Below are 21,890 nucleotides of genomic sequence, written 5' to 3'. Positions count from 1 at the left end.
GTCCTAGACCCAGGGTAGCTCCCTGTGGAACACATGGGTCCATACTGCTATTTTAGTGCTGAAACATTCATAACTGCTTTCCAAGTACTGCTTTTAACCACTTTTGCATTCTCTGTGCAATGTGAAACTCCCATGCCTCTTTAATTCAGCTATAAGACTACTATAAAAAACAATGTCTAAAGTCAGGATATGTGACATCTGCTCCCGTTCTTATACCTACAAAACCTATCATCACCCTCTCACAGGAACAAATTATTTTAGTTTGACGCAATTTGTTCCTATGAAATCCGTGGTGGCTGCTGCTCAAGCCCCACTTCCTGCTCGGTGTACATATTCAACATGCTCGGCTATTTGTTCCAGTTTGTTTTTTCTTTTCCCAGGATTTCATGTTGCTTTTATTTCTTTTTTTCCTCTCAGAGAAGGAGACAACCAAGAGCTGTGGATCTGGAGAAGCTGACACTGATAGTGCCCATCCCACACGTGAGTACTGTTTGAGGTAGAGGGAGGGATGGTTTTGTGTGAGGACCCGAGGCAGAAGCTCTCTCCTTCAGTCTGCCACATTTCCAGGGTGACAAATTTTAGTGACCCAAGGCTCTTTGCAGCAGGTTTGCAGATAGGCCTTCCTTGCTCGCACAATTCTCGCTAGCTTTTGGGTAGTATTTATTTTGTACACCACTGTGAGTCAGGGACTACTACTAGCTCAGAACTGACCCTGATTTTCAAGTCTGATTTAGTTTCAGGTATAAACCTTACAGGCAGTTAGAAAATGAAAGCTATCTTATAGAAAGTGGTGGTGTTTTCTCTCTTTTCCTCAATTCCCTCCCCTATAAATGAGGTCAGGAATGTTATGAAGCTAACATCATTAATGGTTGCAAAGTGTTTTGAGATCCCTGAATGAAAAGGCTTATATAAGCGGAAAAGTCTTATTAGGATAATTATAATTGCCAACTGTACTGGCACAATATAGATCACTTAATGAGTTATTTGGCTTTTCCTTTCTCTTTTCCCCTCAGCTCCCCAAAGCAACATAAACAGACTGATTTTAATTGGCAACTTTCGTTTCTAGCAAATGGACTTTCACTGAAGTTCAAGCTCAGCAGCAGCATTTAGAAAATGCAAGTTGGTTTCAGATCAAGTGGAATTTGCAAGGCTATGGTAAAGAGGAAAGTTTCTGTGTTCTTTGAGCTAGAGAAGCACACACTGAACCTGCCTTTTGAATTATGAGCACTTTTCTCTCCATTACCTTGCAGTGTGTTCACTGCAAGAGCTGTGCTCAGCTGTTGACAGATTCTTGCGACTAGTATGATGAAGGTGAGTTGATGACTTAGGCTGGCAGCTAACATGGTATAGCTAATGGTCTCTGGGGAGGGGAAGAAATCCCCTTTGTATTTTGATCTCCCACTGCTGTGATTTACTGTCTTGTTTTTGCCAGTGTTTCACTTGTGTTGGTTTGAGTATGTGGCCTTCTGGAACTGACCCAGAGGTGGGATAAGGAAACCAGCTCTTGCTGTTTTATTAGAACTTACAGGACTATTGATAATCATCTGGCTTCCTTCCTGTAAAACTTCAGCTGCAGTAACTCATGCTCATCCTTGTGACTGAGAATTGGCTTCTTAAAGCTTTATAAAAGTGGATTAAGAAAACTGTTAGGAAATGATTATCTCCTTGTAGGTATCATTATCTTACAGTCAGTAATACCAAAGCTTAAATCAGTAGGAGTTTACTTTATTATCATTACTGCTATAAATACTTAGCTGGAACTTAAGCTATAGATCTGTCCTGTTCTGCTAAATGTTTTTTCAAATACATGAGGGGTGAAATCTCCACCTATAAAACAATGTAGCTCAAAAGGTTACTCCCCAGCTTTTTAAGTTCACCTTCATTCCTGCTGTCAGCATGGGGGGAGAACAGAGCTCTACAAATCAAACCAGGGGCTCCTGAATCCTAGTGTTGAGGAGAAAGTGTCTTTGCTCAGCTGGGAAACCAGGCAGGAACTGGTTCCTTGCTTACCCATTGCTGATCCAGGTTTAGTGCTTAAGGGGCTGTGACAGGAATCCTCAGCGAACAAGAGCAGCCCAACGGACTGCTGCCCCACTCATGTTATGCTGCTGAGTTGACAAACCCTTGTGGAATACCACAAAGTGAAATGATGCCCAAATAGGCACCTTTATGGCAGTGTCAAAGGGTGGCGATAATAATTCGTTACATCTTGAGTGAGTAGTGTGGCATAGCCCCACCACACTGCATCCAGTTGTCAGGATGTCAAGTCCCAGTCTATATTTGCTGCTTCATCAGTATTTTGTTCTGGACAGTGCTGGCAACCATCCCACTCAGCAGTGAAACAAAGCCACAGCTACTACTCAGTTCAGCTTTCAAGAGCAGCCAGAGTTTTTCAGGTATTATTCTTTAGGATGTCATGTTTACCTCTGGATAAATCACAGTGGACTCTATCATGCTTTTAGTACATGGGGGATGTCAGATGCATAAATCCTGAGTTGTGCCTGGGGGTCCTTCCAAAGCAGCAGAATGGGCTGGGTTCTGCCTGTTTCCCTTCCTAGCCCCCATACACTTGTTGGATAGGATGGCTTACGCTAGAGCTACTGTCAGGTTTTTGCTAGAACAAGTTAAGAATTTAAATCTTAACTGCTATCCTTACCAAAGATAATGCTGATGTTTACAGCCCCTTGAAACCCTTAGATAAATGTACTATGCCCATAATTCCTGCCTTGAATCCAGAATGTTACAGCAGGAATTACATCCCACGGAAGAATATCAGCTATATGCTTGCGACAGCAGAGCCCTATGGCATGTTTAATTACCTGTATATCTTACTTGTGCATGCGTGTGTGTGTGTGTTGTGTCAAACAGCACTCTGACATGAAAGTCCCGGGTCATCACTGGGTCCCTTAGGGGAATGCTGCTTCATCTCTGCTCTCTGTTCAGTCTCAGACTTCCCACCCTTGTGCTTCATACTCAGTATAACATTCCCAGTCCTGTTGGGCTGGAACATTGTCACCCTTGGCAGAGTCTAGTTGGACGTTTTGGGTACTGCTGTGGGAGCTTTGTGTGTCTGTTTCTGCAGTTAGCTGTTGTGCTGGCTAAGCCCGGGGCTGATGCGATGCCACACACTGCAGCATGCTGCTCTGCACCACAGCCCTGCAGTAAGCCCTAGTGGTTTGGCACTGCCCTAAGAGTCTTACCTTGCTCTAGACCTCCTCAGCTCTGTACAGCATCTGCATGGCAGCCCTAAGAAGAGTCTGGGTATTTTAAGATACCCAATCTGAGGTGCCTTTGTTCTGGTCAACCATACACAGGAGGAAAACCAAGACTTAAAACTTCTGTTCTGTTTGATTCCCAGAGGTGTGATCTCAGTGTGCAGAACATGGCTTTATCTTCACTAGGGCATTTTCCACTGTGACAAGTGCCTCCAGTCTCTGCATTGAGCAAGTTTCCATTAAATGCTTCATCTCACCAGCCTGGTGGCTCAGCATCATGGGGACCCGTGTGGCAGAGTGGATCATTGTTGTTGCAGACTCAGTGCCATTCCTGGGGGCTCTGGGTGCCATGTGTGAGAATGAAGAGGCATCTATATAATTTGGGGAGCATTCTGCCTTTTCTTGGCATGAAATGTTCCCATTCCCTTATTTTTTTTTTTTTAATAGCATTCCTCCTCACCTCTTTCTCCCAGCTTTTGCAGCTTTATGTACAGACTTGGATCAGGACTCTGTGGATGAGAAGAGTGCTGATGGGTGACAGGTCCTGCCTGCTACTGGCCAGAGACTGCCCAGAGTAGCAGTAGGAAAAGCACTTGACAAATAGTGAATATATCAGAAATGGAAGAGAACTGACATCATGTGCTGGTTGGATACTGGAGAGAGACTCTTCATCAGGGGCTGTAGTGATAGGACAAGGGGTGATGGGTTCAAACTGAAACAGGGAAAGTTCAGGTTGGATATAAGGCAGAAGTTCTTTACTGTGAGGGTGCTGAGGCACTGGCACAGGGTGCCCAGAGAAGCTGTGGCTGCCCCATCCCTGGCAGTGTTCAGGGCCAGGTTGGACAAAACCTTTGGCAACATGGTCTAATGTGAGGCATCCCTGCCCATGGCAGGGGCTTGGAACTGGATGATCTTAAGGTCCTTTCCAACCCAAACCATTCTATGATTCAGTGGGGATCCAGCAAGTCCTAATAACCCCAAAATGTGAATGGAGAGGTTCTGAAACTTCAAATCTTTCTGATTTTCCCCTTTTCATTTGTTAAAGAAAGAGGAAATTCTCAGTTCATTCCTGTGGTTTGCAAACAAAAACGTGTTCGATGTTTTGTTTCCTTTCAGAAAGGTATTTCTTTATTTCAATATTGACCTACCAATTTAAAAAGAGAAGGGGTTTAGAAAAAATATCGATAACGTGGAAATGAGGTGAAGGATTTTGTGTTGGACTGAAAGGAGCATTTTACCTAAAATGACATTTGAAGTATTTCCTTGTTGAAAGATATTTTCATTTGGACTGGACATAATGATTTTGTTTCAGCATTGCAACCTGCTGCATAATTCCAGAGGGGCACAAGCAGGGAAGACTCCAATAGTTGTTTATTAGCTATGGACAGTGAAGCTAAGGGGGTTAATTCTTGGACTTGGGATTTCTTCTGCTGTTTTCCCATGTGTTACATGTTTTGGCTAATCTTTGCTCCTTGCTCCCTCACATTAACTCTCCTTTAAGCATCAATTTAATTGTGGACCTTGCAGCTATTTTTGTTTTCTCTGTGTGTATATTTGCTTTATTTTAATTGTTCTGCCTACAAATTATTGAATCTCTTTGGGTATCACCAATGAGAGGGAAATGTGGGTCAGGACTGGGCCAGCAAGTGCTGAAGGCTCAGCTGTGGCGTTCCTAAAGGTGTAGCAAACAGGAGACATTAGCAATGAGTAAGAGAAATGATGATCAATTTGCCAGGACTCTGAGGTGCCTAGATTCAGTTCAGGGTAGTATTATGCCAATAACTAGTGTGAGAAGTAAACCCCGCCATGGACACCTTGTGGTCTAGGTAGACATGCCAGAATAACCAGGTAAAACAGCATATTGGACAGGTCTGAGGTGGGGTTGCAGTACCAGGAGATAGAGGTACTTGCTGGGAAGTAGGGGACTGTCAGCAGTGCAATGCTGGCTGCAGGGGCCCAAGTGTGTGCCCGTACCATCAGGAGGGATGGGGCACTGGGAAGGACCTGTGGGAGATCCCTGCTGCCCTCACTGACTGCGAACAAAAAAGCCAGAAGGCAGAGTGCCATTTTGTACAGTCAGTCTGCTGTTATCCTGATCTCGCATGACAAATTGGTGTTCCCGTAGTGGCAGCAGAGTAATCAGACTGTGACAAATGGTTTACTTAGAGCAATTTGTTTTCATTTTACTGAAAATTTCCACAGTCTTAACAAAAGGTTCCCCCCGCCTCCTCACTCCCAGTGCCTCCTTCTTCCTTTAATGGCATTTGCATGATGCTGAGAGAGGGACTTGGACCTGTCCTGTGGCCAAGAGGGCAGTGTGGCTGCTGGGAGATCTATCACCTTTCCAGGGACCCTGGGCTGTTTGCAGCTGGCAGTGGTGGCTGGAGGCAATGCAGTGGTGAGTGTGAAGCTCCCCCTCCATTAGCCATAGGGCTGTACACTCTTTTGTCCATGTTCCTCAAATGGGGGCTGGGCTACCTCTCATCTTTTGCAGGTTGGTTACTGGTAGATGAACGGTATGTGGGAGCATGGGTTTCCCTGAGGGTCTGAAAAGGGCATCTGTCAGTCTAGCACCTCTCTCCATTACTAAAACCCAAGCACAGGCCTACAGCAGTGATGTAGCTGGGAGAGTTGTGTCTACCTGAAGCACTACCAGTCACATCTGTCCTGTGAGTGATGGGGCAGCTGTGCAGCACAGCTGGATCCATCTACTTTAGCACACTTGCAAACCCCAAAGAATACAGAAAGAAGAGGAAAACTGTTAAAAAATGAAGCAATGCCAAAAACTGACTAGAAATTGGAGGGTTCAGGTTGTCACAGTGCCTTCAGTTGGCCCTAGAATGAGGACCTCACTGCCTTTCCCTGCTTGGGTCTCAACCCAGTCTTGCACAGGGCTTTTCAGTACTGTATGGCCAAAGCAAGGTTAAAACTTGGATGGATTCACCTTCCTGACTTTCCTGGCAGACATGAAAAATGGGTGAACTCTGCACTGCTCCATTAGCAGAACTTAGGGCAGGGAAGTAATCACCATGACACTCACCTAGGGGCAGGCTGATGTCAAGCTCCTCAGCTTCTGCTTACTCTTCTTGCTTTCATGTATGCTGCCTCCAAGTACAGCTTTTGCAGTTTCAGTAGCCAGTGTTTTCCATGGGCTGAAGGAAAGGGAGAACAGCTCCTTGTGTAAAATAAAAAGGTAGTAAGTAGTGTGCAGGGGCTGGAGCCGGGGGCTCTGTGCTGTGGGGAGGAGACTGGGAGGGCAGAGAAGAGTTAGGCTGGTGGCAGGGTCTCTGCTGCTGTTGGCCTTTAGACATGGGTTATTGAGATGAATACTGAGATTGCCCCACTCGATGCCATACAGTGGCATCAGCTTAGTGGCAGCCTTGTGCCATCCAGCTCTTTTTTAGTTCTAGCTTCTTTCCTGCTTGGTCTTGTCCAAAAATGCATCTCTGCCCAGAACAGAGTACCTGGGGCTCTGCAGACATGACAAATGCTGCTGCACTCCCTTGAACCTACACCAAAGCTAGGAAAAAATATATGTGGCCTTCTGAGGTGCAAGCCTTGCTTTGGGACAAATGATGGGCTGGAAGCATTAGAAGGTGACATGATGAAGTCAAGGATTTTCTCCATCGTGCTGCTGTGGTTGCTACTTTTTATATCTGCATGCAGTTGTTTATAGATTCCCTCAGTAAGGGCTAACAGGATGAAATGTTCAAGCCACTCTCATTTGGGAGGTTGAACGTGACATTCTGTAAATGCTCTCCTTTGACTCCAAAGGTCTGCCCATGGCCTCAAGGGTTTGATTTGGCATTCTGCTGCATTAAGTGCTGGTACTACATCTTGCATCCTTGTGCTACTGCACAAACGCTCAACAGCGTGATCCAATTTACTGCTACGTCCCCTGTCCAGCCACCAGAGACATTCATCAAGGTCTGGGGAGCAGCCAGCTCAGCCCTCTTCCTGCACTTTGTTGCAATGGCAGTTGTGTCTGAAAATAGCGTGGTGCCACTTAGAGAGCCTGGCAGTTTAATGGCTTTCCTTAAATGAAATCCCCACTCTGCTGGCAACTTTGCTCTTTGCAGGAGCCCTTGGAAATAGCATACCAGTGTGTAACTAAACTGAAGCTCACTGGAATGTGTCTCTGGCCTTGGGTGGAATGAGCTTCCTAGTGTATGCTCATACAACAAAATAACTAAGACCATTATCACAACATGATTTTCATAATGTATTAGCAAACATAATAAAGTGATGGAAAATTACTTGCACTAATCGGACATCCATAAATAGACTCAAATAGTATGTTTGACTCAATTGGAGTGAATAATTTATCAGCTGATTAAATCTGATCATTTTGTACAATCTGCCAGTAGTTTCCCAGTGCATGTTTTTACTGTCCATATATCTCCATTAGACTGACAGATTTGGGTGGTTCAGAATGGTAGTAGTTGGGGAAGTGCCATGTATAAGTAAATAAAGCTGGATTTACAGCACTGGGGCATCACTCTCACCAAAATGAGATGCTCTTACATATTTAAATACTAGCTGCTCTGTGCCTCACAGATGATGTCTTAAGGTTGAGGGGGAAAGAATAAAAGAACTTAAACCCTCAACCTTCCAGATGTTGCAAGCGGGGCACCCCACAGCTCTTCTGGAGTTGCTCAAGGAGAGCAGTGGGGTGCAATGGCAAGTGGAGGAGATCACAGCACTTGGTGTTTCAGTCCTTTGTCAGGGGCGGTAAGTCCCAGTGGTGAATACCCTTCAGACACCATCCTTCCATGACCCTGCTCCTCTGTCCATGTCTCCTCTCACTGTGCTTACTATCATCTGCACTTACACCTACATGGGGATTTTAGCTGAATGTTTTGGTGTTTACTTTCCTTCCTTGATGTTAAACAGTAATTCTGCTGTTTTGATGTGAGACATTTCCCTTGAGGACCCAGTAAAATCTATATATGGCTGCAGAATCCCACATGTTTGAAAAGCTTCCAAAGAGATAAGATGAAAAAGAAATTACAATTGTGCATAAAATGCCTATTAGATAGCTGCAGAGGTCTTAGGCAAAGGCTCTGGGAAATGCAGTAATACTAAAGACCAAGCTTTGGCTTGCACTGTGCTGTCACCTCATCCTGTGCCACACAGACCTGAAGTCACTGCATCCCCACACCTTTGACGGCTGGTTCAGGATCCCAGAGTGCAGGCGCTCCACACTGGTGCCAGGAACTGCACCACCGCAGGACCAGCAAAGGGGAATGGATTCCCCACACCTCCAATATGTGCACCTCACATTTAATTTGTGGAAATCAGAGGTTGGTGAGTTGAAAAGGGTGATGACAAAGCTTAATTGCTCTTTGCTCTGCAAACAGGTAACAGAAGTGTAAATACAGTTGCTCTCTGGATTTGTTTGGCTTCTTTTGCACTAAGGAAACATGGCAACAACCTGTCATGAACCAGGGACCACTGGTTTCTGTGCTCAGAGCAGTAGTCCCAATTCTTCTCTCCTTGGAGAACCATACCAATGAAACTCCTGCTGGCTTCCCTAGGAGGCAAGGGAGGCACTTGGCATCAGACAATTTGCAGGGTTGCTTAGCAGTAATTTAAAGGAATTAAAATGAAAAGCACTGAGGGGATGAGCCAATCAGCCAGGGAGCATTCATAGGGCTAGCTGTATGTGAAGCTGGGATAATAACTGTTGTCTTTTCTCTTCAAATTTGTAGCTGCAATGTCCCTGTTTATCCCCAAAGGTCATCAGTTCAGTTCTTGACTAAGGAAGAAGGAGAATTGAGAGAAAGAGAACGGATTTTCAGTACCAGATCAACACTTCAGGGAGATAGAAGGGTGAGTGTAGGAAAAGTATCAGAATTACTATATATTAGCACATAAAAGTAAGCACATGAAATAGATATTTTGGTAAATCAAGAAAGTTAGTATTAGGGTTGTTACTTTGTACTCAAAGTATTTCTTGTGTCTCGGAGTGGTGGCAGATTAGGACCCATAATCAGCAATATCTTATAGGAAAAGCATTTTTTTCTGTATTAAGCTGCTGCAAGACTAAATCCCAGCCTGCACTGGCACAGAGCAGTGAAACCTGGAGAAAACCTAAAAAGACATAGTGGGTCTACATTCACCAGGAACACAATTTTCCTTTTTTACTCAATGACAGTGTTGCTTGTTACTTACAGAACTAAAGGAGTTTCTCTTGCATTTTCTCTTGTGACTCTTCAGACCAGCTTGGGCTCAGTGTGGCATGGATGAAGGAATATGGCCAAATAGGGAAAGAATGGCCAAAGCTTTGGATTTGACAGAGCTTTCTACTGCTTGCATTTCTTGAGTACTTTTGTTACATTCAGTGGGACTAGCTTTTATCCAAGACTCTTGACCATTAGTACTACTGGCAGCATTATTCTCCTCAGATGATACACTAATCCAAATAGCACTGTTTTACAGCTCTAGGTTGGTAAGCTGGGATGTACTGGGGGTGTCATTTGGAGGCGGAAGCCGAGTCTTGCCTCTTGTCAGCCCTCACACAAGAAGAATTAGCTTAACCCCATATTCACTGGATTGGTTCTTTTGGGAAGGCACAGTAATGCTGACCTACCACAATTTCTGTTGTAGCTTGTTCAGGTCTGTGATGGTCTTAAAGGTCTTTCCCAACCTAGCTGATTCTGTGATGTTGGCCCGAGCACACACCTCTGTGTCTTGTAGCACTGGCCATGATTATTGTGATAGAAGGACTGGTTCTTCCAAAATGTCTTGTCTTTCCCAGCTTGGAATGGACAATGTGGTTATCTTCCTTCTCCCCTGGGAATAAACCCCAGGTTACTCTTGTACAACTTGCTGAGTGGAACTGTGGATGGGAGTACGTGCAAAGCTTGTTTTGAAGGATGGCATCAAAATTCAGGATTGATATTCACAAAATCCAGTGTTTTCTTTGCACCAGTAAATATCAGTCTTGAGGGTGCTCCCTGAGTTTTGTTGTTTGTGCATTGCTAAGGTGATATTTGACACTTCAAGTAGAAAAGATAAATTGCAGTGTTTGGCAAAGCTGTTAAATGTTCATCGCTTAGTGATGAACTAGTTAGTGATAAGAAATTGATACTCAGGTATTTGGGTAATATCCAAAGCAAGCGGATAGGGTCAAATCCTTTACCTGTCTGCATCAGCATCCTTCTGTTGACTTAAGTGGGGTCAAGACAATTTACCAGCTATGAACCTCAAAGACTACTTATTTTCTGGTGCATTAGCAGCAAGATCAGAGCTTAGGAGAATTATTTAGCTGTGAATACACAGTATGTTCAGTGCCGGCTCCCTTGTGCATGCAGGCAGAGCTCACTGCTTGCTTGCTTGCTTCCTTGCTCACCATCAGCCTGCTCTTCCTTTTGGACCCATCATGCCCTTCAGCATTTGTTGTTTGCTGTGGGCTTTTCTCTTTCAAGTCTAAAGTGGCCACCAGTTATTTTATGTGCGCCTTACCTTCCTACCCCAAATAAGGAGACCGGGAGCTTCTTAATCAACAGTGTTTCATTGTCATTATTTTGAAAGTAGAATAGCTGCTGATAATGCCACAACACTTTCTGACACCATTTGCAACTGGAGGGGAAGATGGTGATGTGAGGGAAAACACTAGGTTTTACTTTCCTCCATCATCTCACTAAAGGAAGATACTCCTTTTGAAACGCAAGGAAACCGTGAATTACCACAGCTGTAGAGCACAAAACCTGAGCCATTTAGCATGGCCAAAGTAAAAACCTCTGAGGACTGAGGAAAAGGAGGAGGAGAAGGAAGGTACAACCCATCTGCCCTCCCCCAGGCTGTCTGGCGGTTGTAGAGAGGTGCACCAGGGAATGGGGATATGGGGTATATATCTCATCCTAGTAACACCCCAGTTATCTGTGATCTGAGAGCTGCAGAAGGAGTGCTCCAGGGACAAAAAGGAAAACTGTTTTGGGCGAGTAGCATCAGTGCTGTTTTCCAGTGATTGCTAGAGCAGCACTGGCCTGCCTCTAATAGAGTAACAGCTGGAAAGGAGATTGATATTCATGACCTAAGGCTTGACCTGTTTTCTTCAGCCTTGTACATTTGTCTAGTGTAATCTACATCCTGGTCCCTCCAGTGACCTGTTGATGCCACACTGGCTTAAGCACAGCATTGCCATCTTTTTACCTTGCTCTAAGGTTCATGGCTGCATGAAGCAGGGAGGAGGGAACACAGGAAAGCCTGGTTTCCCCAGACTGAAACAACAAGATCATTGGAGGGCTCTTGAGGTATCCCTAGTAATAATGGTCAAGTCTGTGAGTTTGCTGTTTCAGCTTTTACCCACTGGGATGTCTGAGTGTTCCCAGGAGATGAATACCCAGAAGCAGTGGTTGGGTATGCAGTTGAGCCTTTGTGTCTCCTAAAGATTCATGAGCAAACCAACCATCAAGTCCAGAGGAATATAAATAACACTGGAAAATCCAGACAGATACTCACCTGCAGTCCCTCCAAAGTGGGGAGGACTGATTGTGTGGAATTCCACCTGAAAGAAAAAAAACGTCATTTTTACTGTTTATTACAATAAAACTGAAAGCAGCCCCCATTGTCTCTGAAATGGGAAGCATGACACAGCCGTTGCTACATTTTCTTTCTGGATGCAAGAAAATGACCTTCATAGCTCACTTGAGGCTTTGTCTCCTTAGAGTTATATGCCATTCCCTTGTTAATGGTAATAAACTGCATTATATTCCACTTCACACTGATGGCTTTCTTCTACATACTGCCAGGGAAGTCTGAAAAAACAAAAGGTGGGGGGGGAAGAAAAAAGGTCAGCAAGTTTCAAAATGTGCTTTATTACAAAGGATATGAAAGGGAAAGAGCTCATATCGCTTCTCCTATGGTATGTGTTACATTAATAAGCCATTATGTGTTAAGCACTATTTGTAAGTGTTGCATGCCCGTAGTTTGGGATGTTATTAAACCAGACACGAGGGTACCAGATGTTCAGCATGCAGAATGGACTGGGACAAAACTCAGAGGGAGCCATGGAGAGGGTGGCTCAAGGAGCTTGGCATCTGAGTCAATGGCAGCTCCCAATACCTCAAGCACTCCCAGATTTTTGGCTCTGTTTTAAAATAACCCTACCTGAATAACAGAGCCCTGGACACTGTGTTAGTGCAAGCCAAAAACCCCATTGAGGTTGATGCTGTGCCTTTAAATAAAGCTCAGCACCCCCCCCCCCCCCCATCTCCCCGCTGCACTTTTGGCCTACGGACAGGCTTGTAATTAGCACAGATTTTTCACATCCGTGGGTAGATTGGAAATTTGGAAGCACTTAATGAAAAAGGTCAGTTACCTTGACCAGCCTGAAGGCGCAGTTAGAGGACGTTTGCTTGCTCCCGAGGCTGGCAGCATATAAATACATGAATATTAACATACCACACGCAAAAATGCAAACACTGTGTGTTGTGTTTGCAAGGATAGGACCTGGCGTTCAGTGTGGCTTTCTTGTGTTTTTGTTTCCTCCTAGACTTCCTAAGGCAGGGCTTGCACACAATCCCCAGGTCTCAGGACAGTTTAGGACATGACTCCAAATCCAGATTAACTAAGAATCCAGATTACCACCCCCCACCCCCCCCATATGATTTGAGCCAAAGACTAGGTCCAGCACATCACCCCCCCAGCTATTGCATTTGGTGGTAGTGCCAAAGCCTGTGTTTCCAATAGGTTTTGTCTTGGGAAGTTAGTTTCATAGGAATGATGCTCCAGACCCTTGCTCATTCTGATAGCCCTTTGCTGGACTTGCTCCAGGAGTTCCATGTCTCTCTTGTACTGGGGAGCCCAGAACTGGACACAGTACTCCAGGGGACTATAGGCACCTCCTGCAGTTGCCTTTGCTGAATTTTGAAAGGTTCTTCTTTGCTCATCTTCCCAGCCTCTCTAGATCCTTCTGGATGGCAGCACAGCACTCTGGGGTATCAGCCACGCCTCCCAGTTTCATTTCATCATCAGACTCGCTGAGGAGAATCTCTAAGGATGCTGGAGAGGGACTCTTCACTAGGGACTGTAGTGACAGGACAAGGGGTAATGGGTTAAAACTGAAACAGGGGAAGTTTAGATTGGATATAAGGAAGGCGTTCTTTACTGTAAGGGTGGTGAGGCACTGGAATGGGTTGCCCAGGGAAGCTGTGAGTGCTCCATCCCTGGCAGTGTTCAAGGCCAGGTTGGACAGAGCCTTGGGCGACATGGTTTAGTGTGAGGCATCCCTGCCCATGGCAGGGGGGTTGGAACTGGATGATCTTAAGGTCCTTTCCAGCTCTAACTATTCCATGATTCTATGATTCTAAGTCTTTGATGAATAAGTTAAACAAGACTGGACCCAGTATTGACCCCTGGGGGACACTGCTAGCTGCAGGTCTCCAACCAGACTCTGCACCACTGATCGCAACCCTCTGAGACCTCCCATTCAGCCAGTTCTCAATCCCTGTCACTGTCTGCTTGTGCAGCCCACACTCTCTGGGCTTGCCTATGAGGATGTTATGGAAACCATGTGGTGTCTTGGTTTGGGGTCAGGACCAGGGCCTCAGAGATTGCTGCCTATTTTGGTTTTATATTCCTGAAACAAGGAAGTGCAGGAAGTACCCCACCTGCAATGGGCTTTGGGGAGACTACAGGAAAGGAGTATCCATGTGGCAAGAGACTGGCTGGTTTTGCTCCATGGCATCTTCTGTGATGCCTTCCATTTGATATCTGTGGGCTGGATGACAGCAGAGGTTAGAGGAGGTTGTCTCCAGTACCTTACGTTCTGGCTGGGAAGTGATTAAAGGAGTCCTGGGGAAATGGAAAAAGGTATGTGGAGCACAGTGTGATTTCCTGTCTTTCCCTGTCATTCGTGAGTTTGATGCAGGTTTCAAAGACAGTGGGCAATAAGTGCATAATGCATTTTTATATATCTTTTTGTATTTTTATGTATCTCAGACTATGTTAAATTATGACAAAAGTAAAATAAGAAGCACACAGAGCAAGTCCTACAAACAACTGTTAAGTTAAGAAAGCATAGATCCTTTCAATTCTGGATCTCTTAGGTGCAGGTAATACATAACGGGAGAAGAAGAAAGTCCCTGGTAATAATTGCACAGTTTGCATTGAAGCTTATGATCAGTAAAGGCAAGAATTCTTACCGTAACATGCAGAGCAACATCTATTCTCATAAAAACCCACCCCAACTGTGTGCCTTTTAAACATTTCTTTTTACTCCGTGTGTTTAATACTTAAAGTATTGCTCTTCACCTTAATTGTTTGGCAAAAGTTATACTGTAAAAGCAAATCCCTCTCTTGCACTTAGAGAGTGCCATGACATTGTCATGCTGCCAAGAAACCCCTGCAAGATGCTGACAAGAGCACCCTCCCTGAAGCACAGTTTGTGAGCATTTCATAAACCTCTCCACACAGAGCATCCCTCAGGGACAGGGGATTATTTTATTCCTACTTCTTTACACCTGGAGAGCTGAAGTGCAGGAAAAGCCCCAGATCCCCTATGATGCTCAGATGCATAAATCCCACGGGTTCTAAGTTCATCCCACCTTGACAGGAGGGTTACATGCCTTTAAAAGTCAGTTCTCAGCCACCACTTTGTTGCTTTCCCTTCCATCTCTCTGTATCCCTAAAGCTGGCTTGCTCCCAAAGTGCAGAGCTGCTTCTCCAGCAGTGCAAAAGATGTCAGTGCCAATGATGTGAACATGTGGCACCATTTGGATCTAGTGTTTCTTTGGGTTTGTTTTTGAAAGAAACTGGGCCCTAGCATGTGCACCATGTGTTCATTAGCATGGGAGAAAGACAAGTGTGATGAGCTACTCTCACCAAGAGCACAGTAGGACTCTCAGCACCTCCAGAGCTATCAGAACTGGCATCTCTGTGATATGCTGGATGGACAAGGCAGGGACAGTTGGGTGTTTTCCAGGACCAGCTTCATCTCTGTCTGCCTGTGAAGGTGCCAGTGGTGAGACTGCAATAATATGTATAGATCACCATTAGCAAAGGAAAATCAGGACCTTCAAACTCGTTGCATGCGTGGAAGTTAGTGCCTGGCTGCTGGTGCTCTTTGCTGTTGTGTGCTGGTTCTCACTTATAGAATGGGGAAATAGAGCTGTTGGCATCTCAGGAGGTGCCTGATGCATTGCAAGATGAGGTTCTGGAAATAGGGAATCTATATTATATCTCAGTGACTGTAACCTGCACTCTCTGCTCCACTAACCGGATTTATTGTAAGGCTGCATCAAACAAATGGAGTCATAAGCTGCACTGTCCCCAGGGCGACTGGATGAATTAAAATATCCAAGACAATGACAAATGCTGCCAGAGGGTGTTGATATGGGGCTGCTGGACCTGTGATCTCTGGCAGAGCCCAAGAAACAGTCTTGTCGCAGGGAAGCTCCAGAGTTTATCGTTCTCAGCAACAACAGGGAATTGGCTTCCTGTTTCCTCTCCTTTGCTGTCAAAGGGGCAGCCAGGCTCTGCGATAAAGCGTGCTGACTCTTCACACTTTTGAGAGTGAAAAGTTTCTTATCTTCAACTTTAGCTTTCACAGGTCTCATCACCTCCTTCCCTCCACTGCTCCAAAACTCAGCTAAATCAAATATAGATCAAAACAGGCAGCAAAATATTGTGGGCCCTATGCAGCTCCTGCTGAAGTCAGCAGTGATGTTCCAAGATGATCCTTGTCCTCAGGCCCAGGGTTATATGTTTTGGCTGCGTATTGTTATAATCTGCGTGCATCCATGCACATGTATTTTATGTTAGCATTTGCTTCTACACTTACTTAGGAGAGGTTAGGGCCTGTTTGTCTGTAGGCAGCAGATATGTGTCTGTGTGCTGCCAACATATGTTTCAACTGGCCTAAGTGCAGGACTGAGTGTCTTTGTGAAGGGTGCATCCCCAGATGTATATGTAAAAGCTACTCTGCTTTTGTGTAAGCTGTAACGGAGACCTTTGATTTACAAGCCATTCTCTCTTGGTGGCTCTTTGGTTAGGATATCTGTGTGATGCAACATCTGAAATAGGTGGTGGATTGCTGCCTGCTGAGCTGCAAGGTAACAGCTCTGCCTGTAACCCTGTCAGGTACAAACTCCTTCTATGATGCCATTGTATTTTACAGGTGGGCAGCCATCCGAGGGGAAGCTTTAATTTGAGAGAGTCTGTACTTAGCAGCAGCAGCAGCCCAGAGCCCTGCCATGTCCTTTCCATCGACCCCTTTTGTTCCTTTCTAAAATGAGCACTGTCAGGAGGTCCTTCACAGGGGAGAAGTCACGGAGGGTAACAGTCTATCTGCTTGCAGTAGCAATGGCCAGCCCAGATCCTGGCCTTGTGCTGACAGCCTGGCAAATGATCCCAACCCAGAAACAGAACGAAGGACAGTGTTTTTTTGGCAATGCCATCCTCAGGCACTCAGGTCCCATGGGGGAACTGTGACCCTGGGGAAGGCCAAGAGCCACCTCTGCTTGCGGGAGGAACAGAGTTTCCACATGGGTCTTGGTGCTTGGGGAATGACTCGGAATCAGAAGAAGGTGAGCAGTGCATCTGTTCATACCCAGAAATCCATCCATTGCACCTGTATCAGCTGTACCACATGCTGCTGCATGCTCATACACTGAAATAATACAGCCCCATCTCCAGCAACCCCTTTCACACCTGGTGTGCACCTTCCCTCTCCCCAGCCCCATCCTCCCCTATTTGAGTCTTTCTGTCTCCAAAGAAATCACTAAGGGAGAGATGCATTTCTTCTCAGCATCATGCTGACCCCCTTTCTCCTCACTCCAAGCCCTGAAATTAATTAAATGATGTCACGCTTGATTTTATCTGATTTGGAAGCAATTCATCACCCTTTTGCTGGTTCTATTAGTCCAGGCGATCAGCACATTAATTCATTTGCGAGACTAAGCTCAAGGGTAATTACAGTGAGGAAGCTTAATGCCTAAACGTGTTAATGCCTGTAATCAGAACTATTTTCTCAGTGCCGAACAATTGTTAGACAATTACACTTGGATATGATTGCCCTAGTAGGCAACAGACGCTGTGTCAAGAGGGGAATAGCAGAAGCTTGTTTTGCAAGTAGTGTATTATCAGCAAATTTGACTCTTTGCAATCTCTGTTCTTCTGGATTCTGTACAACTCATCCCTTCCGTAGGTTTTGCACTGTTAAGGAAGTTGAAGAGTCACCCCTTGCTCTTTTTCAGGCTGGGTTGTGTGGGAACAAGAGGACTGAGTTGTCAGTGCCCCTGTCTAACCAGAAAGCTTCCAATTTTACGTCAAGTGTCCTAAATCTGTCTTTTATTTCCTTCATGTTTAGGTCCAGAAAGAAGTGAGGAAGCTTACAGCATGGATGGTACACAGCGGTGATGTCTGCTGACACACAGTCATGTGGGGTGAACAAGCACACTGCAGACTGCGTGGATGCCGTGTTGCAAAGGGGCTTTGAGGAAGGGTGTAGCTCTGGCTCCTTCCTTCACAGGAAGGGCAGTGGTAGAAACCAGTGTTGTGCATCCATAGAGAGGCTGTTGCCTCCATGCAGCAGGAATAGGATGGAGCACGGTTAGGGGTAAGGGTCAGGAGTGTAGCAGTGGGGACAATAACACAAGGAGGAGCAGTCATGCCCACAGCATGGACCAAGGGAAGATGGGGACAGCCCAGCATTTGCTGGTTCAGGGCAGCTGAGTCTTATGGGACTGCTGATCCCTGACCACCTTATCCCTTCCTCTAGGTGGCGTATGGCATTTGAAGGCAGGCTTTGTTCAGCCTCTTGCCTCCAGATAGAGAAGCCCTCTGAAAGTGAGGATGAATTTGCTGCAGTCTCTGTGAGCTAGATGGTGTGACAGGGAAGAGGGAAAGCCAAGAACCCTGCAAAGTCATTTCCCTTCTCCCTGGGTGGCCATAGAGATTTCCATTGTTGCTGAGTGAGTCCAGGCCCTTGTGCTTTTCAGCCAGGGAGAGATTTTATTCCAGCTCAACCTGGAGGTCCTCCAATGCACAAGGCACTGTACCTTGCAGAAATTCTCATTTGGGGTAATGTCCCATACACCGCTGGGCTTGAGAAATGCATTTCTTGGTAGCTGAAGAAAAGCCTCTGGCTGTGCTGCATTGGTAGTGTCCTCAGAGGCCCCTGTGGTAGTCCTTAGCAGCAATCCCAGCCTCCCGCCACAAATGAGGCAGGAGAAGAAATGAGTTTTACAACGATGTGTTTGGCAGGCACAGTGAAGCTTGTGCCAGTGACAACCACAAGAAGAGGTGTGTGCTCGGATGGTTTCAGAAGGCTGTCTGCACTCAGAGGAAGGTAAGAATAAATCTAGTTTCTGTTGTCATTAGTGGTACGGATGAAGAGCAAATGGTTTCTTTTCCTCAAGACAGCAATCTTCTCTGGTCTCCAGCTGGACTTGCAAAGGGGCTGTGGCTGTGAGCTCCTCCTGCCTCCAGTGGTATTAGCACCTCCATGCTTACTCCAAAACCTAGGCTACCACCAAACCCTGCTGGGGTGCCCTAAACAGGTGTAAGACCTCTCTTAAACAGCAGAAGAGCAGGGAGGCTCTGCAGATGGGAAAGACAACATGATCAGGGCAGTTGTGAACCAGGTGGTGTCCCAGCCACTGACTTGCTTCAGTGTGAACCTTTGCCTGTTCAGGCTTGTTCCCACTCAGACTTGGGGTTCATTCAGTTGGGAGCTTCCCAGGAGGGAAAACCAGCATGTGTCAAAGGTTTCACACAGCAGAGAGCAGGTGAGAAACCTGCCCAAGGGGATATGAAAGCTGCTTCTGCCAAGGGGAGCAGATAGGGCTGAGGCGCGGCACAGGGACAAGACAGGCACATTTCTCCTGGTGACGCAGCCCAGAGCATGGTGGTGGCTGGGTTTGCTCTCTGTCATCCCAGGGCAATCTTGTGGGATCTCACTGCAGCTTTGCAGCAGTGTGGCGTGCAGGTGGATTTTGAGAGAACGGTGTGAAACGGGCAAGATACCTGCACTGCTGAATGAGTTAAAACATCATTCAATTCAGGGCAATCTCCCATTTGTTCTCATCCAGCTATCAGGTCTGACAACAGGGACTCTAAGCTCAATAGGATGTGTCATGGTTTAACCATTCCTGAATTCTCAACACTTTCCAGCAGAGATACAGAACAGCCCCATACTATCTACTGTGAAGAAAATTAACTCTACCCAGGACAAAACCAGCACAGGATGTCATGTGCAGAGGTCTGCATTTTGGTTTCCCTGTCTTTGTTTCTTTGTTTCTTCCCCTTTATGCAGGAACACCTTCTTAGCAGTGTAGAAACCCCATTTCTCACCCTTTCATGTTCTCCTGGCAGGTCTTTGAACGTTAATGCTGTCACCAGCTTCTGCGAGTTGATCTGTGTTGGTTTGATGAGTGACGTAGGACTTGAGTGACATTCCCCTGCCTCCTCCTCTTCGGTGCAGACTGTAAGCAAAGCCCCAGGCTGCAGTGGTATTGTGCTGCAATACAGGGTGCTTGCCTGCTCCTGGGGATCAGAAGGTTGAGATTTATTTGTTGGCACTGGTTTGCCAGGGAAGCTTAGTCAAAGCGTCTCCTCCCATCTTTTGCCTGCCTTCCAGTTTTAATCCGAACTCCCTCCAGTCCTCACTCTGCTGATGGGGTTGCAAGCACATTGTGTTATTCAGAAAGGCAGTGAAGACTGGGATGGCTGAGCCCATTGTACTATCCAGGGCCTCCAAATTTTCTCTCTGCTCTCCAACTTGAAAGGAGCTGCTGGAGACGTAGCTTGTCCATTGTGTTATGGATGCTACTCCTCAAAATTAGTCTTAAGTTACTGTAGATACCATTTGAAACTGTGATATTTGAATAATAGCTTCTAAAATATTCACCTACTCCTCCTCTTTTTGTCTTTATTAAAAGCTATGGAATCTTTCTAATGTGACAGGAAACATGCTCCATTGTTTCTCCTCTATATTTGACTGAAACGAAGCTGCTTCCCTGTACAAAGGTACCCACCTCTGAATAGTTCGTTATTCAGAGCCCTGTTAAATTTGGAGTCTAACTTATTTTAACTATTGCATTCTCAGACAGCCACCTTGTAAAGTTCTTCCACACCATTAAAGCTTGATGGGTCTTTACCCCATTTACAAACAGAGATTCAGAAGAGCACATGGATTCCAATGAAATACAAAGCGCAATCAGTTGAATTAATTAGGTGTTTAATATCTCCATCCTCTCTCCTGTGTTTAGTGGTTGGATGCTTTGAGATCCTTTCTGCTCACCAGAATGCACTCTCTTTCTCCATCACATTTAGCCAGGGGTGATGGGATAACAAATGTGGTGAGAAAGACTGAATTGCCCAGACCCAGAGTTCAGACCCGTGTGCTCTCAGCAAAGCCTGCTGAGCCTGGCCATAGTGCTGGGGTGCAAGGCCCATGCACCAGCATCCCCACCAGGGAGGGATGTCTCCCCATGCATCATTGTGGCAGCACTCTGCAAATGCTCTTGGACCTCTCCATCCCATCTACAGCATTAAGGGGTTGGCTGCCTAATGCTCTTCCCACAGGCATGCTGGTCAGGGAGGTAATGGAGGGTACAAGCCAAGCTGCTCTGTGGGTACAGGTCACTTGGAGCAGTGAGTTTTTTGCTGAGAACAAACTGGTGCTTGTCAGGAGGTGAAAGCTTGCTGTTGGTCTTACCAGCCTGGTTGAGATGAAGGGAGCAGAGGCAGACCTCTGCAGTGCCTGGGGAGCCTTCACAGCCTCAGGTGTTTCAGCCTCTGTGCTGCAAAGCAAATAGCTGCCAGTATTGATTTACATAGCAAATGCACAACTTTAAGCCACCTGCAAGCTTCTTTGCAAATCTGCCTGGCTGCAAAACCCATCAGAAGAACCAAACTCCTTTTATGGTGCAGGAACAGTAAAGTTACTGAGATTGAGCCATTTTTCCTTGTCACACAGCCACACGTGCAGGAAGACTCCACAGGAACCCCACTGAGCTTAAACTACCTGGAGACCACAGGGCTGAGGGTAGAGCAGCAGTCACGCTCAGCAGGACACCTGAGGCCTCCTCCAGCCAGAATGATCCATCACTCCCAGCCTCACAGATACACACAGCTTTGCACTCACCAAAGCTGACTTAATAAATCCATGGACCATTTGGAGTGACATGTTGGCATGCTTGCTGGGCCTGAGCCCTGTTCCCTGAAGTCAGTGAGTGTATTGCTGTGGGCAAGCCAGGGCTTGCCAGGGTTAGCTCATAGTTCTCCTGCTGCCCTTGAGGACTTGGAGGCCAGCTCAGGCCGTGGTAGAAGCATGCTGTGGACCAGCACTTGGAAATTATTCAGCGGTTACTGCTACCTTCCATGCATGAGTGTTTTCTCCCTCACGGTTATAAGTACATTCAATCAAAAGGAACATGTTTTACTCTTCTCTGTAAACAATGCAAATGCAATGCAAACATTTCACTGTCTGCTGCTTGGTGTTTCTGCATAATCTGGCAATCCTGCAGAGGGCAGATAAAGCGGTAGAGAAAGAAAGTTCTTACCTCCTGTCTCTCTTCTGGCTAAGACAATACATCTAATGGCAGCACACGCAATCTGTCTGCCCCAGATATGCAAGCATTTCATGTCTATGTCGGGCTAATATCACCTCTGCTGGGGTCCTGGGGAGCTCGTGGTCCCCAGGTCCTGGTGGGAAGCTATCACTGC

General features: G+C 46.0%; 1 long non-coding RNA gene across 1 annotated transcript; it reads left to right on the top strand.

Annotated features, from left to right (window-relative positions):
- The first annotated feature begins 399 nt into the window (after positions 1–399).
- On the top strand, positions 400–21,443 carry LOC134175703 (uncharacterized). The gene is made up of 4 exons (XR_009969113.1): positions 400–480; positions 17,530–17,605; positions 18,426–18,510; positions 21,142–21,443. It is a non-coding gene; the product is annotated as an uncharacterized LOC134175703 (long non-coding RNA).
- The last annotated feature ends 447 nt before the right edge of the window (positions 21,444–21,890 follow it).

This window comes from Pezoporus occidentalis, unplaced genomic scaffold, assembly GCF_034315485.1.
Source record: "Pezoporus occidentalis ecotype Australia unplaced genomic scaffold, CSIRO_AGI_Poc_V1 ctg118, whole genome shotgun sequence".
NCBI lineage: Eukaryota > Metazoa > Chordata > Aves > Psittaciformes > Psittacidae > Pezoporus > Pezoporus occidentalis.
The sequence above is the reverse complement of the archived record's forward strand: the minus strand, read 5'-3'. Positions and strand labels throughout refer to the sequence as shown.